Source organism: Halyomorpha halys, unplaced genomic scaffold (assembly GCF_000696795.3).
Source record: "Halyomorpha halys isolate HHAL.00 unplaced genomic scaffold, Hhal_1.1 Scaffold380.1, whole genome shotgun sequence".
In the NCBI taxonomy this organism is placed as follows: domain Eukaryota; kingdom Metazoa; phylum Arthropoda; class Insecta; order Hemiptera; family Pentatomidae; genus Halyomorpha; species Halyomorpha halys.
The window spans coordinates 1,027,909-1,045,121 of record NW_027106430.1 but is presented as its reverse complement, the minus strand read 5'-3'; the positions used below and the strand labels follow the sequence as shown (position 1 = coordinate 1,045,121).

At 31.2% G+C, this 17,213-nt stretch overlaps 1 protein-coding gene across 1 annotated transcript in view; it reads left to right on the top strand.

Moving 5' to 3' along the window:
* The window catches only part of LOC106681972 (long-chain-fatty-acid--CoA ligase 1), an 87,432-nt gene that overhangs the window by 55,033 nt on the left and 15,186 nt on the right, over positions 1-17,213 (top strand). The gene's annotated exons all lie outside the window — the stretch shown is intronic.

Sequence of the window (17,213 nt, the reverse complement as noted above, 5' to 3'; positions counted from 1 at the left end):
CGTGACCTTATATTGTAAACTGTTTTTAGAGTTCTACTACTGGGTAGTTTCTCTACATCCTGTATCATATCATTATGTCATTATGATCAAATTTACTTGTTGTATTTTTTATACAGTTGTAAATATCAATAAATAAATATAAAAAAAATAAAAAATTATGTAATACTAGGCTGGAAGCCGGAGATAATAAATAGTGACTCCTTTCATTCTAAAATTTGGCCATATAAAATAACTTTGCATATAAAATGAAAAATGTAGTCTTAGAGCCGCTAGAATAAAAAATTCGATTAAATACGATATGGTCGTGAGGAAACGATGCAAAACAAGTATATTGTTTGGGATTGGATCCATGTAAAAAAACTAAATTTTTGTTTTACGACTAGAATTTTATTATATTCAAGACGAAGAATACCACTACAAACTATTTTAAAGTGAGTTTTACAAGATTCATTTTGTGTAATTACTAACGTCTGTATATCTAATAGTACTTGAGACATTAAACTCATGATGACTAATTTTTTGTTTGATATCTCAAGAACTATTAAATATATTGTTAAAAAATGTTTTAATAATCTGGTATAGTAATTTTTTAAAGCGGTTTCAAAGATATTTGATTTCGAATTTTAACAGACAAGGGGTCTGATTCTTCAATTAATTATGAAAGACTCGTTTACATGATCTTAATTAGGCCTACTTGGAGTTGCGAAGTTAAGGTTTGGGCTCCACTAAACCTCTCGAATCAAATCCTAACAGTACAAATTCGTTTGTAAAATCCACAATTCTGCTTAATTGTTCACAAATAAAGACATACGTAATGATCTCATCATCATCATCATCATATGCCGATTTTGCCGAAAATCTATAATTATCCTTCCCCATCCTTATCCAGTTCACACATCCTTACAATCCACCTCGAAGATTGAAACGGCACTGGCCTAGAGAACTTTTGTAAAAATAACGTCGACAATTGGGGTTCTGGCAATGGTAAGATACTCCGCTCATTTAGAGTTATTTTAGCTGTAGCACACTTACTCAGCCTCCACTGGCTCATTACCAGAGACGCGGTGAGAAATCTGCGCTGTGATCTCGAAGAGCCCTACTATATCTCTCATGCCCGGAGGATAGAGTGGGCTCGGGAATCCTCAGGTCGAGATTGTAAATATTATGAAAAAATTATTTTACTTAGTTTGATTATGTTCATTTTATTTATTTATTTTTGTATTTACCCCTGTCGAACAGATCCGCTACCTTGGACTACATTTGGACAAACGATTAACCTGGAATCCTCACTCAAGACTGAAAAGACAGGAAACTACACGTCGATGTCGACTATTAGAGCACTTACTAGACAAACGATCTAAGCGTCCAACACATTACAAAAGACTGATCTACATGACTGTAATAAGGCCAATCTGGACATATTGAGTTTAGCTTTGGGGCTCCACTAAACCTTCGAATTCCTCTCGTATTCAATCCTTACAATCCAAAATCCTCAATGCTCCTTACTTTGTCACAAAAAAAATCATACATAAAGACCTTAATGTTCTCTATGTAACCGATCTAGCCCGAACCAGATATCACTCCTTCCATTATAAACTCCCTAAACACTCAAACCCCCTAGTTTCTAACCTTGCTTCCTCTTCCATTCCTGACAATCCTCCGAGGCACTTGAAAAGAAGATGGCCACGAGACCAGCTAATGTAAAATGTCATTAGAGTGCCACCAGTGGGTAGTTGCTCTACACGCCTGTAACACTCCATTTTAACTAAGACCATATTTACTAAATGTATTATGTAATATACAGTTGTAAATTTGAATAAAGTTATTAAAACAAAATTTGTGTTTATATACATTTAGACATTTTATATTTATATTTTAATTTTTCTGATTATTTATTTTTTTATTTTATATTTATTCATTTTTTATTTACTTATAGCTTTACAACTATAATATACAAAATACATTTAGTTAATTTGATCTGAGTTAAAATGGAGTGATAAAACCCTGTAGAGGACCACCCATAGGTAGCACTCATCATTTTTTTAAAATTTATTATTATTATAATTATTATTCTATTTTTTATTTTTTTTGCATAAATGTGTACAATTCCCACTATTATTCATCGCGCGAGTTTGTGGCAGATTGTAATATTACCAATAAATAAATATAAAATTTTTATAAAAATCCTACCGTAATAAACTTATCTAACAACAATATATTCAATTTCCTAAATCTAGAAATCCGTTTAAAATAAGTCAAAGAGGAGAAGAAGACAAGTGGATAAGAAACGTGATCCAGAACGTAATAAGGTTCCTTTACTAATTGGTCCGCCTTCGTTAAATAACGGGGTGTAGTCTTTTGTTCCTAACCTCTAGTCTCTATCCCTTATACAGCTTAGGCACTAATGAAACTGCTTAATTGATATACAGTGTCTATGTTCTTGTAATTGAATCCATAAATATGTTTATATGTTCATATTACAGTGTTTATATTACGACAAATTATAGGGCGAGAGGAAAAGAATTTCATATTATGCGTCAATTTTTAACAGATTTCCCAGCTGTATTAAAACATTTTAATTTTCCCAATTATTTCGGATTCGCACTTTTCACTTATCAGTGCGAATATTGATTGACATTTCACAAAAATACTTTATTTTTTTCTAACAAAGAATTATATTTATCATAATGTTACATAATACTTTGATAAATATAATATAAACTATATTCTTCCCTTTTTTAGTCAAACAAATTAAGGTCTTGGATATTGTTTTGTATTGAATTAGTATGTCTTAATAAAATTTATGTTACTATATTCTATCACAATATTACGTAATATATACATGGAAGAGTGTTAATAATGAAAGATGGAAAACAGGTCATTTATCCCAATTTCTTAACTCCTGAGGTATTGCTAATTAATTTTATTCATATAAATATGATTATTAGTTTTAAATTTCATGTTAGTTTTAAATTTTAGTCATTCTTTGAGTAAAATTTTTTAGTTTCAAATCTAAAATTTCCCAAATTTTTGTAGTTTCAAATCTAAAATTTCTCAAATTTTTAGGCTTTCAAATCTCTAATTTCCCAAATTTTTAGACTTTCAAATCTACGATTTCCCAAATTTTTAGGCTTTCAAATAAAAAATTTCCCAAATATTTAGACTTTTAAATCATGAGTGAAGGGAGAGGAAGTGGACAATTTTAATGTACAACATAATATTTTATTTGTAATAATGATAACGGTTGTATTTAATATTTTTGAATAAATTTGAAGCTTATTAATTTTAACTTACTTATAAAGAAATTTTGATAGAAATTGATAGTATTTTTAAGAATCTAATTACATTGAATTATGTAATTACTAAAATATCACCACACTTGAAATGATTAGATTAGATATATAGTACGACACGATGGGATAAAATAATATACATCATAAAATTAACGAGTGATGTTAAAGAAAGATTAAAAACAAATCATTAATATTCAAATGATATATAAATAATATATATATTATAAATCTAGGTGACAATGCTCGATGAATTTTAGGTCAATAGGTTCTTTCCAGTCAAAATAAAATAGTTATAAACAGATTTTATTAAGCTACTGACATTTATGCGAGAGGGACAAGGCCTATCAAAATAAACTCTAACCTTTAGACTCTATTCCCGCAAGGGAAGATTCTCACGTATACATTAATCAATATGTGGTCAAATCTATTAATAGGTTTGTTATATTTGAATTTTAAAATAATAAATAAATTAGTAAAAGGACACATGATAGCCTGTCTATAATTACATGAGGAGCTAAGCATTTTTGAAAGTAACTAAGTACTCACAGAGTTAATTGAGTAATTGTGGAGGTAACTAAGCACTTGAAGAGGCAACTAAGTACTTTTGGAAGTAACTAAGTAGTTGTGGAGGTAACTAATCTTCAACTTCTTGGTAGTCTTAAAATGCATTGGCAGCATTTTGTGCTACTATTTTAAGAACAAACCTAAGATGCGTTTTAAATAATAGTCCCCTCCGCGACACATCCTGCGCTTTCGACAAAATTTAGTAACATAAATTGATTATAAAGACATACTAATCCATCTATACTAATTCAATACAAAACAATATCCAAGACCTTAATTTGTTTGACTATAAAAGCGGAGAATGTAGTTCTCCCAAAGAAGAAGGCATTATGCATGTATTTCAGGTAAATAATTTTCTTGTAGGACTGCTATCATCAGTAATATAAAATAAAAATAATAATTTTTTTATCCTCCTATTCTACTTTAAGTCAAACATTAAAACATAATCGTGCTCAATTCATTTTTTTTATTTATTTTTTTTTAAATTGGATTTTGCAATCTTTAAGATCGGAAAGCCTGTTTTTGGTAAGATGTGTTTTGCCTATCTCTATTTACATGGCCTCTACCCTAGTAGTCTAGTAGTCGAAGACCTTCGTGAGCTCCTTTGATTTATAGTAGTCTTGCGTGCTCCTCTTTGGAGGGACCCTGTGACTATCGTGCCTTCTTGATTGCCATCCTTTACTCTAATATATCAAGAAAATAGCTGAAGGAAATATATTGGAAATAATATTTGAAATAATAAAGTACAATACATTGAAGAATTATATTATTGTAGAGTTGATTTATTGTCCAACTTTGTATTATTTAAAGCTTATTAATTTATTGTACTGAGTTTATTTCAATATTTCAGTTTAATTTTTAATCAATTAATAATGCAATGAAATCTCCGTCATATAAAACTTTGAACTGTTCTGGAAATAAAAACATTTTAAAAATTAAAGTATGTTTTTATGACCCTTTCTTCAAAACTATTTTAATATTATTGCCCAATTACTCAAAAATACTGAACGATCACAGGAATTTATATTTTTCTCATTATAGGCATAATTAGTTACCAATAAAAAAACTTGCGAAAAGACATCTGGCAATTCCGGATTTTGTACTAAGTATGCGCTCATGCAGAAAAGCAAGAAGTGTATGTAAAGAAGAAGTGGCTAAGTTTAAAACAAATTTATTTTTAATTACTTTTATTCATGCAAAGTAGAAGTAGTAATTATGTAATTTATTTTAAACGTAGCCACTACTTCTTCTTTATAAACACTCACTGCTTTTCTGCATACGCACTTGGTACAAGAATTGCAAGACGTCTTTTCGCAATTTTTTTTTATAAGTAACTTAAATTTGTTTGCACAAATAAAAGGCTATTTCATTCATCCATTCACATAATTACTAATAATAAATGTTATTAACACGTAAATTTTATTTTAAATGTTTTAATATATTTTATTGTCTGTGCGTTATGGTGGAAAGTCCTGAAAATAAGATGATTTTAAAACATGACATTACACGTTTCATGTAATGTTTCTATGATTCAATACTATTCAATTGTATCAATACTATATACAACTCTCTTTTAAAATATACAATGGAAAATATTTTAAGATAATAATTTAGTTTATATTTAGAATTAATTCTTGTTATGATTAAAATTAGATTTCCTTTAAAAATTATAAGATGATATATGCCACTATACCCATGTCATTATATTTATATCTATTGATTTTCAAACGATCGCCAGATATGATATATGATATATATTTCAACATTAATCTACGCATATTGATGATGAGTCATATCTTAAGAAAAGTCCGATATCATCGGATTTCTTAAGATTTCTATAAGGGCTTAATTTAAAGCTTGTTAATTGTTCTATTAAGTAGTTTATAATAATTATCTTCCTAAGAATTATAGTTTTCATGATATTTGCCAAAATAAATTCACTGTTGTCCTTCTTTAAATTGGAAATATATTGTTGAAATAATTGCATCTCGAAAAATATTAAAAGTCAAGAGTTTAATTTGAAACATCTGCACAACATGCACTATAAATTAGTTTATAATTTCTAACATTTATAGTTCAGTTTATAAATTGACAAAATGTTATTCTTCTTCATTTGGAAAGCATTGGAGGTTAAATGGTGTATCTCAAAAAATATTGAACGTAAAGAGTTCTATTACGGATCAATTTGAAGCTTATTAATGATTATATTTCCCAAATTAAATTCACAAATTGTTTTTTCTCGTCTTTGAAAAACAATATTCGTTTTAGAAAGATTGTATCTCGGAAATAATAGAACATAAAGAACGCTATTAGGGCTCAATTGGAAACTCGATGATAAAATTTCAGCTGGTTATTATTCTTTAGATGTTATAAGCCGTAAATCAAACAATAAGCGGTGGTTATTTTGAATAATCAGTCATGCTTCGCCTACGCACCTCGAGAGAGTGGTCAACTTTTTACAATAATGTTTTTCAAACATTTTGATATAAGAATCCATTGATAGAAATTTATTATTACTTCTTGGTACAGTTCATTTCAAGCTATTTTTATTAGCCTAAAAAAGTAAGTCTAAAGCCAAGGGAAACAAAATACGAGTTTTTTTCACCTCAATTTTTAATTACTTTAATGAAAGATACATATAGTTACAATCAAAATTCATCATTCTTCAAGCTAGTTGGGGAGAATAAAAATTTTCGCAAATCTATATTTTTAAAACTATGAAAAATCCTAAATATAACATTATTCAAAGCAGAGTAAATTTTCTAAAATATGAGCACTAATACAGCTGTTTATGTTTAACAGTTGCCGAGAAATAGTTTTTCAAATAGTAACATTTCTTTACCAAATTAAGAAAAACAATATTTTGTGAATTTATTTTGGTAAATATCATGGAAACTATTACAATTGTTTTTACTTGAAAGAACTCAAAAATTTAATTTTGGAACTTCTGCAACAGCCAACAATTGACATTTTTCCTTCTCCTGGTTGGCAGAGTCAGGAATTTTGGCTCTTAACTATATCTAGTTTTCATTAAAAAAGAAATAAAAATTGAGATGAAATTTCTTTTTATTTCCTCCTCTTGAGCTCTTGGACTATCTCATACAACACATGCCCTAGATATTTACAATACAGTTTAAATGATTATGCTGGTATGAGTACGGCGCGGTAGGACCAATAGTTCCCTCCTTTCCCATGAGTATTGCAGGTTTTACTCAAGGGGACAAGAGATACTTCTCTTTTAACAGCTTTCGGACACATTGGTCAAATAAACAATCTCTAAGGTAGTTAAAAATTAGAGAAATTACGTCTATTCGATAATTACTCAAATACCATTCATGGATTTCAACCACAAAGTCTAAGCACAGTTTAGATCTCACGCCACACTCAATAGGCATCTTACAAGAACACATCATTTCATGGATTCAGTACTTGCTAAGTACAAGCTAATTAGTAAGTGGGAAAGCGATGAATGAGGTTGCCACATTGAGATTGATAACATTGAGTGATATTAATGGCAACATCTCGTGTTTTCATCTAATCTAATTTCAATTAGACTCCGTGGAATAAATTGTTGTTAATGTGAGTTACATTTGTACCGATTTCATTTCTTTTCTAGTTTTTAAATAATTGATTTATAATACATTTCTTCTTTTTTTTTTTACTTATTTATTGCTATTTTCAACTGTATTTACATTAAAATACATCAAGTAAATTTGATTGGTAGCACTCTAACCATATTCCTACACAAAAAGGTCGAGGCCTCCTTCTTTTTAGGTACCTCGGAGGATTGTCAGAAATAGAAGAAGCAAGTTTAGAAACTAGAGGGTTTTGATGGTTAGGAAGTTTATATCGGAAGGATTGATATCTGGTTCGGGCTGGATCGGTTACATATGGAACATTAAGGTCTGGATGATTATATTTGTAAAACAATAAGGAGAATTGAGTATTTTACGAAGGAATTTGGATTGTAAGGATTGGATACGAGGAATTAGAAGGTTTAGTGGAGCTCCAAAGCTCAACTGCGTATGTCTAGATAGGCCTTATAATTGTTATGTAGATCAGTCTTTTATAATGAATTGGAAGTTTAGACCGTTTGTCTAGTAAGTGCTATAATAGTCGAATTCGACGTGCATTTCCTGTCTTTTCAGTTTATAATAAATTCCAGGTTATTTTACAAAGTTTTTTCAAGTAGATTGCCAAATTGAGGCACTCTGTTGTAAAACACGGTAACTAACATTTTCTGTGAATTGAATTTTTCGGTATCACCGGCTTTTTTTAAGTCGATTTCATATATTGTTGAAAGGATCTTTAAGAAACCTGTTTTTAAAGGAGTTGTGTTGATATTAAGTTATCGTAAGTGACTACTAGTTAAAAATAAAAAAAACTAACAAGCATTTCAACATCGTTTAATAAAACATAAAATGAAAATTTTTTTTTTTTTTTTTTTTCGGCTAAGACTCCCATTGGAGTCCTATACTGCCTAACCATGGTTGAGGGTCAAAGTTCTTCATTTTGTGGGACCGCCAAGCAATGAAAAAAGTCGACGTCCCAGGCCGAATTCGAACCGGCACCGCCAATAAACATCAAATTGGTAAGACTGTGTCAACCACTGAGCTATGGGCGGCCCAAAATGTTGTTTTAATGAATAAAAGCTTGTTTTACAACTGACTACCCCAATTTATTGTTATTGTTTTTTTATTAGTAAAATTTAGAAGTAAATTATTATAAAAGTAAACCTCTATACTTTGTTCGTCAATATTTGGTTTATTGATAATTTAAAGTAAATTTCAGATAATTATTTCAAAAATGTCTAGTTATTCTTTGCAGGTAGATAGCTAGATAAATCTTAAAAATTAAATCTTGTTACTTTTGTAAAATTTATAATTCTAAACACGATTCACAATATGGTGTGATTCCTATACTGCTAAGATAAAACTGAGTATTGTCTTAATTTATATTTCCTTAATTTTACTCAATATTTTTACCCTAGATTGAACATTTGTTCCACAGTGTGTGTACAAGTACAAAACCGAAATTTTATGACATAGATTAAAAGTAAACTTTACGAAACAAATTATAAACAATTAGACAAAATTAAAAACGAGTTGGGTCATCATAGACAGTGTGTGTTTGTTTGAGTAGCTTTAAAAAATCATAACTTGTTTAGGGAATAATTTCAGAATTTGTTTTAAACAATTATGAAAAATGTCGGATCAGGATAAACATCGCCCTAAATTAAAGAATTTTTCTGAATGTACAAGAGCTTTGTACTGTTGTCCAAAAAAAAAAAATATTAACAAAACGTTGATCACATAAATTTATTCAGTTAATAAATTTTTGATATGGGATCGATATTATAGCATTGATATGATATCACGCGCCTTACACATGGAGTTAGGACTTTAGTATCCATCCGCTTTCCTCGTAATCTCATCGTAGGTATTGAAAGCCAGTGGAGGTTGAGACCGCGATAACCACAAATGCTGTGGACCACTATTGTCCCCTGTCAGAACTACTATTGCCATATAAGCTACTCAGGCTACAAGGTACAATGAAGATTACAGGGATGAATGGGGATTGATAGGAATCGAACCAGAGACTTAAAATCATTAAAAATAATTTTGTGTAATTATTCTTTTATTTTCGAATTATTTTGGATTTCATCATTTTACAGAATTCTATCCATTAATCTCTCGTCAAAACCATTTTTCATGCGATAATGTTCCATCATTTCAAATATTCCAGTATGTTCTATTTTTTGCTTTCTCTCAACTATATTATAAAAAGGTATTACCAAAATTTTAACAATATGAATTTTAATTCGAAAAAAGATGGATAAGAGTATTTTATTTAATATATGATGTATGTGTTTTTAATTATAATGGTATAAAATGTTTTTAAAAAAATTTAAATTAGTAAAATGACTTATTTAAATTTTTTTGAAAGATTTTTGACAATATTTAATGTATGATTTCAGGAATAGGATTTGAAAATGGACAGTATAAGGTCCGAAAACTTATCCAATTCATAAATAAATGATGTATGAAGTTTTGATAGCGTTTGTTTTCCAAGATATTCCTGCATTGAGTTAGTTAAATAGTATTCATGATTAATGTTGTATTGTTACAATTATTTTTTTGTGTAATGCATGATTTATTATCTTATTTATATTTAGAACTTTATAAATTAAGTAATAGGATACCTTAGTATATGTGGCTCCTCAAATAATTTGTATAATCCACACATGAAATAAAAAATGTAGATTCTTAAGGAACTTTTGAAATATTAAATGATATTTTATTAGTTTTTCGTTCGGTGAGTAATTTTGGTTACATCGTCTTCTTAGACTAGTTAATGATTATCGTGTTTATCATCTACTCGAAATTTTATATTTTTCTTGAAAAACTAGTTCATAAAAATACTTAATTAGAATATTAAAACGGAGATACTTTCAGTGGATTTGCTGACTATAAACTATATTTAAGAGATCATATAAAACTTTTAATCCTATGTTTAGATAAAAAAACTATCTGAGGAATTAGGATTGTATAAAAACAATAAATACTATTTTTATTTTGGTCAACAAGGGCAGTTGTAGAACTATAAACAAGGTGGCATCCTTGAAATCTATTACATACCAGTGGTCAGTTTAGTTCTTTCTGGTTGAATATTTAGCAGTGCTTCTATTAAACAATCTCAAGGAAAAATTATTCAAAGACAACACACAAAGAGTAAATAATTGTTCACTGTAATATGTATCTTATTTGTTTAACGATTCACTTCTATTCTTATAGATTTATGAGCACAAGCAAAACAGTAAAAAATTCTATCTAAAGTCAATATATCCACTTTTGAATTTTTTCTGCTCAGTAGTGACCAAGGTTGTGTGGTCCTCACAGGGTTCGCGGATCACCAGGCGGTTTCAGCGTGCGACAGGGAGTCACTGACTGACAGCGTGCTGGGGAGAAGAGTCATTGACGGCGTACAGAGGACGTTCAAGGAAATCGGTTTGGCATTGAACCCTCAAAAGAGTGTGGGCATCGTCATAAATAAAGGAAAGCTGGTAGCGACGAAGCTCTCCCTTGAGAACGGAGATAGCATCCAAACAATGAAAGAAGGCGACACTATAAAATATTTAGGATGCACATTATCGGGAGAAATTTGGAGAAGATTCGGTGACAAAGTTAAATAAGAATCTGGATAAGCTACTCACATCGTGCTTGCATATGCCCGAGCAGATCAGCATTGTCAACCAATATGTGTTCCCGGGTCTTACATACCCTCTTCAAACTGCTCCCCTCACACAGCTACGTCCTGAAATCCTAGATTGCATCGACACAATGATTCGCAAAAGTGTTAAAGCTATTATGGGGCTGTTAAAGTAAGAGCTGTTAAAGCTAAGTAAGGGCTCCCTGTGACACCTCCACGGCGATGTTGTACCCCCGAGGTTTAGGCTTGATCCGCTGCCAATGGTAGGCTCTCCTACAACAGTGGTCCATTGCTCAGCGGCTGTCAAATGTACCCGATGCTCTGCTCCAGTCCACTTTCGATTGTTCAGCTGAGATTGCTGATTGTACCGATAGATTAGGCGTTTCTCAGGGCCATTGAAGTGTGAAAGCGCTACGACAGTCGCTACGTGAAAATGCGTTCGAGGAATGGGCCGATTGCAGGTGACAGGGCATTTGAGTACGCCATTACAAAGAGACCCCGAGAGCAAATAAGTTTATATACGATAAACAAATACTTTCGGGCTCTGAATGGTCCAATGCTCTGAAATTGAATATAAATTATGCAGCCCTACGTGGAGTCCCAGGTGTCAGCGGACAGGATAGAGAAGTTGGATCCCTTTGTCGCAAATGCACCAGAGAGCCCTAAACACAAGGACATGTGCTGGGGAAATGCCCCAACAACTCCCTCCACATAACACGCTGACATTATAGAGTGAAGCACGAGTCAATGAAGTTCCTAAAAGAGATTTTGCCTGCTTCGACGAGGTCTACTGTGTCGATGCGGAAGGATCCACAAGATATGCGGATATTGTTGCTTTCCCTAGGAAGGGGAAGTCGGCAATTATTCTGGATCCCACCGTGAGATATGAAAATAACGACCTTGACCAGGCAAATAAGGTAGATAGGGAAAAGAAGGAAATCTATAACCGGTCCAACCAGAGGTCCCACGAAATGAAAACTTGATTGGTTGATTGAAAAATTTATATAGAAGCATCTCAAGTAAATAAGTTATTTTTTTATTAAAAATGCTGGACTATAAAAAATATTAAATAAGTCAAGATTTAAATCTTTAGATAAACTGTATAAGTTTCATCTGTTGATTTTTATTGATCAAGACATTTAGTTTTGAAAAGTAATAACATTAAATCTTGTTTAAATCAATTCCAAATTTATTAAACAGTTCTTGTTATATGACATTCTAATCCAAGTTATTTTATGTACGACACCTATTCACTACATTATATTTTGTATTTAGAAAATAATTTTTAAATCTTCTCCTGAAATTTAATAATTTAAATTTTTTATACTGTATTCATTAATAGCATGAAAATGTATAAATAAAAAACAAAGATACAACTTAGATTTTCTTTCTATCTATTCTCCGGGTAGTAAAAAAGAAAAACCATTTCCTTTGAACCTACTTAAACAAGGCTTTATAGACAACATCCATTGCCCTATAACCCTTTCTGAGGTTATAAAAATAATTCATTCCTTCTGTTTTATTCGCCATAAAAGATTGATGAGGCCGTGATATCTGCATTGCAAATAGCTAATGGGTGACAGCTCCAGACAGACACAGATCATTGATGTTTCTATTCCTATATGATGTTGGCCGTCACCCAGTCAGCTGATTTATTGGTGCACATGTTCCGCAGTCAGGATATTATACAACACTATATCTGCAGTCAGGATTATTTGTGGATCCGAGGTATAAATATTGCAGGGACGCGACGAAATTTGTCAAAGATTTCTCTGATTTCAGTTTAACAACGTGCTGAATTGAAAGAAAATGTGAGAATTCTACATTATTTTCACAGAAATGATTTAGATTTTTTGTTTTTTCAATTAGTGATTATAGAAAATAAAAATCTCTTGATATTTTTTCCCATCTCAAAAAAATTTCTTTTAAAATATCTGATTTTTACTACTAAACTTCTGCTTAGCTACACGCTGATTATACCACGATATATGTATATATTGCAATCATTATTATTCTCAAAAACTACAAAATGTGGTTCTAAAGAAAACGTACTGTAAAATCAGCCGTTTTTTTCTATCCTCTTTCATTATCTGGCAGCATAACAGTGTACGGAATATGTTGTATCAGTGATTGTATTCAAAACATTGTTTTTCAGAGTAGTATACCATAACTATCTGGCAAGAGCTTTACAAGTCGAATAAGTTGAATTAAGTCCTACAACATGTAACAAATTATCATCATCAATTCAACCATCATAAGCACGAAATAAGTTAGCACATTTCATATCAACAGTTAAAAAATATATATATAGATATAGTAATCAGCTCCGAGACATTTTGTGTCGAGGCATATACGAGATTCGTACAAAATATTATGTAGTGAATAGGTGTCGCACATAAAATAACTTGGATTGGAATGTCATATAACAAAACTGTTTTATAAATTTGGAATTGTTTTAAACAAAATTTAATGTAATTACTTTTAAAAACTAAAGGTATTTTGACGAATACAAATTTATCAGTTAAAACTTATACAGGTTATCTAAAGATTTCAATGTTGACTTATTTAATATTTTTTATAGATCAACATTTTTAATAAAAAAGTAACTTATTTACATGAGATGCGTCTAAATATACGAGATTCGTTGGCTTAAATGAAGGGCGTTTGGGATACAGGGGTGTGAGAAACATGGAAAGAAAAGAAAGCATTCAGGTTTTCATTATACTTTTTAATATTACTTTAAATAGATTGGAATATGGGAACAATGCAAACAAGCAATACTATTTATTTATAGAACTTTTCTATTTATTAATAGAAATTGATGCCGTTTTTCGATTTCAGGGGCTTTTTAAACATTGCTCCATCTCAAAGTCTCTCCTTCCCGTTTTAAGCTAATATTTCGAAATTGATATAGGGCCCTCGCTCTCCGGGGGTTTAGCGGGGCGGGTCAGGCGGGGAAGGATGGCCTTTTTTTTAGCGTTACGATCTGCTCTAGTGAGATTGTGACATGTCGTTCATGGACCAACCTGCTCGCTGAAATTGTCCGTTTGAAAAGACAGATAAGTAAGGCTACCATGGAGGGCGGGAGTGGTGGGTTTGATGCCGTTTTTCGATTTTAGGGGCTTTTACAATCTATTTACAATATTTACAATAGAATTACTCTAACAGACAAGTGCCTCGTAGTAAAGAATAAGTTAGATCAATCTGGACGTGTTATTGACCGTTTCGGCACCCTGAATGAGCCGAGGATATACTTAGTGTCTTTGCCGAATAGAAAGTTTTTCTAATAATTTTAGCTTAAATCGGATTCCCCAAGATGAAGTTCTGTAAAAAATGAGAATTAAAGATCTATTATTTCCTCCAAGGAGCGTTTTTCAAAAGTCTGAGAAATAAGAAACACTATATTATACCAAAAACCTCAAATTTATAATTAGAAGAACCTAGCATATTTTATATTTTTATTTCTTTCAGCACTTTAAACACCCTATATTAAAAGACATAGTAAGGAATTGAGTTGCAACCGTGAAAAAATTCGAAACCTAGTTTTCAACGAAGTTTTACTTACATAAAATGTACATATGCATATGTAATTGCCAAGTCTTGTAAAAGAATATGAATGTAATTACTGCTTACTTATGAGTTTTTCGGGAATATATGATATTATCATATTAAGAATAAATCATACAACAATCATTTATCAAAATATAACTAATTCATTAAAATCTGTACAGCTATAACCCATGAAGAGTTAAGGATAATTACTTTATAAGAAAGTACTGTTACTATACCAACGGTTGTGTAAGGAGGTGATTTGGTCAGAATCACCCTCGACCGCCAGATTTTTACCCAATTAAGGGTGCCCAATTTATGAGGCTGAGTGGACCCCAGGAGGACTCCAGAGCCCACAGGGTTGACTCACGGCTACAGTGTAACATAAAACAATTTTCTGCCCAGCTGGATACAAACCCGGGTGCTTGGAGTTAAAAGCATCGTGCCTTACCACAAGGCTACCGCGAGCTCAAAATATAACTATAGTTATTAAACATTTATTCCGACGCATTGAAAGCAGCTATTTAGCTTGTTTGCCTAGTGCAGTTCTGGATAACAGATCTCAACTTACAACAGCTTCAAACGTGTGATCACCGATTTTAATGAAACTTTTTATGGTGATACTGGGTCGAAAAATAATCAATATATATTAGAGGGTTCTTGCATATGCGGCCCAGAAGGCGAAAAAAATATTTTAAATAATTTTGATATTATGGAATGCCGCCTCTGTTTATGTTTCATGGTTATTCTATACAAATTGGTTCGTTTTTTTCACAAAGAATAAGAACAAATAGTTGTTAATTGTATGGGGTTAAATGTAAATGAAAATACAAAAACCAAAAGTCGTTACCAATATAACAGGCCAAAAAAATTCCTTTAAGAAAAAGCAAAAAACATTCAAGCAAAAACCTCTGAAACAAATTTTCATAAAATACAAAAATATTTTGCCTGGCCGGTTCAATCAAAATATATTTGGCAAATACTTATCTTAAGGGTATATTATTGAAACAATTCAGACCTTGTGAAATGGGACAGGTAAAATGTTTTCTAAATTAAAACTTGGATTTAAGTGTCCTTGAGGACATTTGGTTTTTGTTATACTTTACTCACTTAAACTCATTAATACAATTATCAATCTCTTATTGTTGTTCGAAGCAAAATACCCAATCAATTGGCACATTAAAAAACATTAAATAAAATCAGAGCAGAGGCGGCATTCGATAATATAAAAAACTTCCAAAATTATTTAAATTATTTTTTTCTCGGCTCCTAGAGCGTATTGACAAGAACACCAGGGCCCTGTTTCAGTAATAAAGTACAAACTAATACTATTAGTCTCTTCGATTTAACTTAATACAATTACACTGACTTGTACTTTAGTACTTTTTAACTTCTGTAATATCACTAATAGTTCTCCCTATTATGAAAAAAAAAGTATAGTATACTTAACACTGTTTCTATACTTGTATTTAGAACTAATAAAATAGTATAAGCTAATAAACTTTCATTATGAAACAGGGCCCAGGATATGCCAAATATGTTTCGACTAAGTATAACCGAAAAGAGTTTTATTGAGTTGGACATTTCCACATTCGTAGCCTTCCTTTGTTGGATTATGATTTGTATAAGACTTTTTCTCAATCACCTATGTTTTATTTAAAATCTATAAAAAACTTATATCTAAATATACATACAACCAACTTGGCCTATCCTTCGCCACATCCCATACGGGAGTGCGCTGGATCTGCTGAAGACGGTGGCAACAATATTGGACCAGGAGCCTCTGACCGGAGGGTACAAGAACAGGGAGGGACCGTTCCCGTGGGATAATAGTATACGACGCTTTAGGTTTTGAAAATCATTTCAAGATCTACAATACATAACGATATGAACGTAAAAAAAGTTAAATCGTACACACTAAAGAGCATTTTACTCTTTCATCCAAAATCACCCAACCCACTAGGTAGTCGACTTCATTTTTTATGACAAAAACAAGTAAAAAAGAACAGAGTGGCTTTTAAAACTCCTTATTCGCTGATAAAGAACTAGTTAAAATAATGAAGATTGCACGATCTCGGAAATTGAAATCACACTAAAGCCCCTAAGTAGTTAATATTCATTACAGAATCCAACACAAGCATTGTGCAGTCGGATTAATCCAATTTAAGGAGGCTAAACTTGTTATTTTCAAGACAAACAGTTAAATATGGAATAGGAATATTCGTTTCACCTCTAGTCTTGTACAATGAATTAGTTTTTATACTTTGGCCGTCAGCCACGGTATAATACGAATTGCTTCATTCCATCATACCGGAATAATTTATTATTACTACTTCAGCTATTAAAATTTTAAAAAATGGAACAAATGGATATAGGACTTATATAACCCCTTAGTATAGCCATGTCTACCGAAATTTAGTGATTCATTTGTCTCATGTTCCACAATCTCTTAATTTTTATGTGTTACATTATCCTTCGGTTGATAAAACATTTCCTTTCTTACTGATACAATTTTTTTCTTTAATTCCTTTCCGTTAATTTATACAGATTTATACTAGTTTTAATTGTCGAGTGCATTGGTTTAGGCAGGATTTTCTT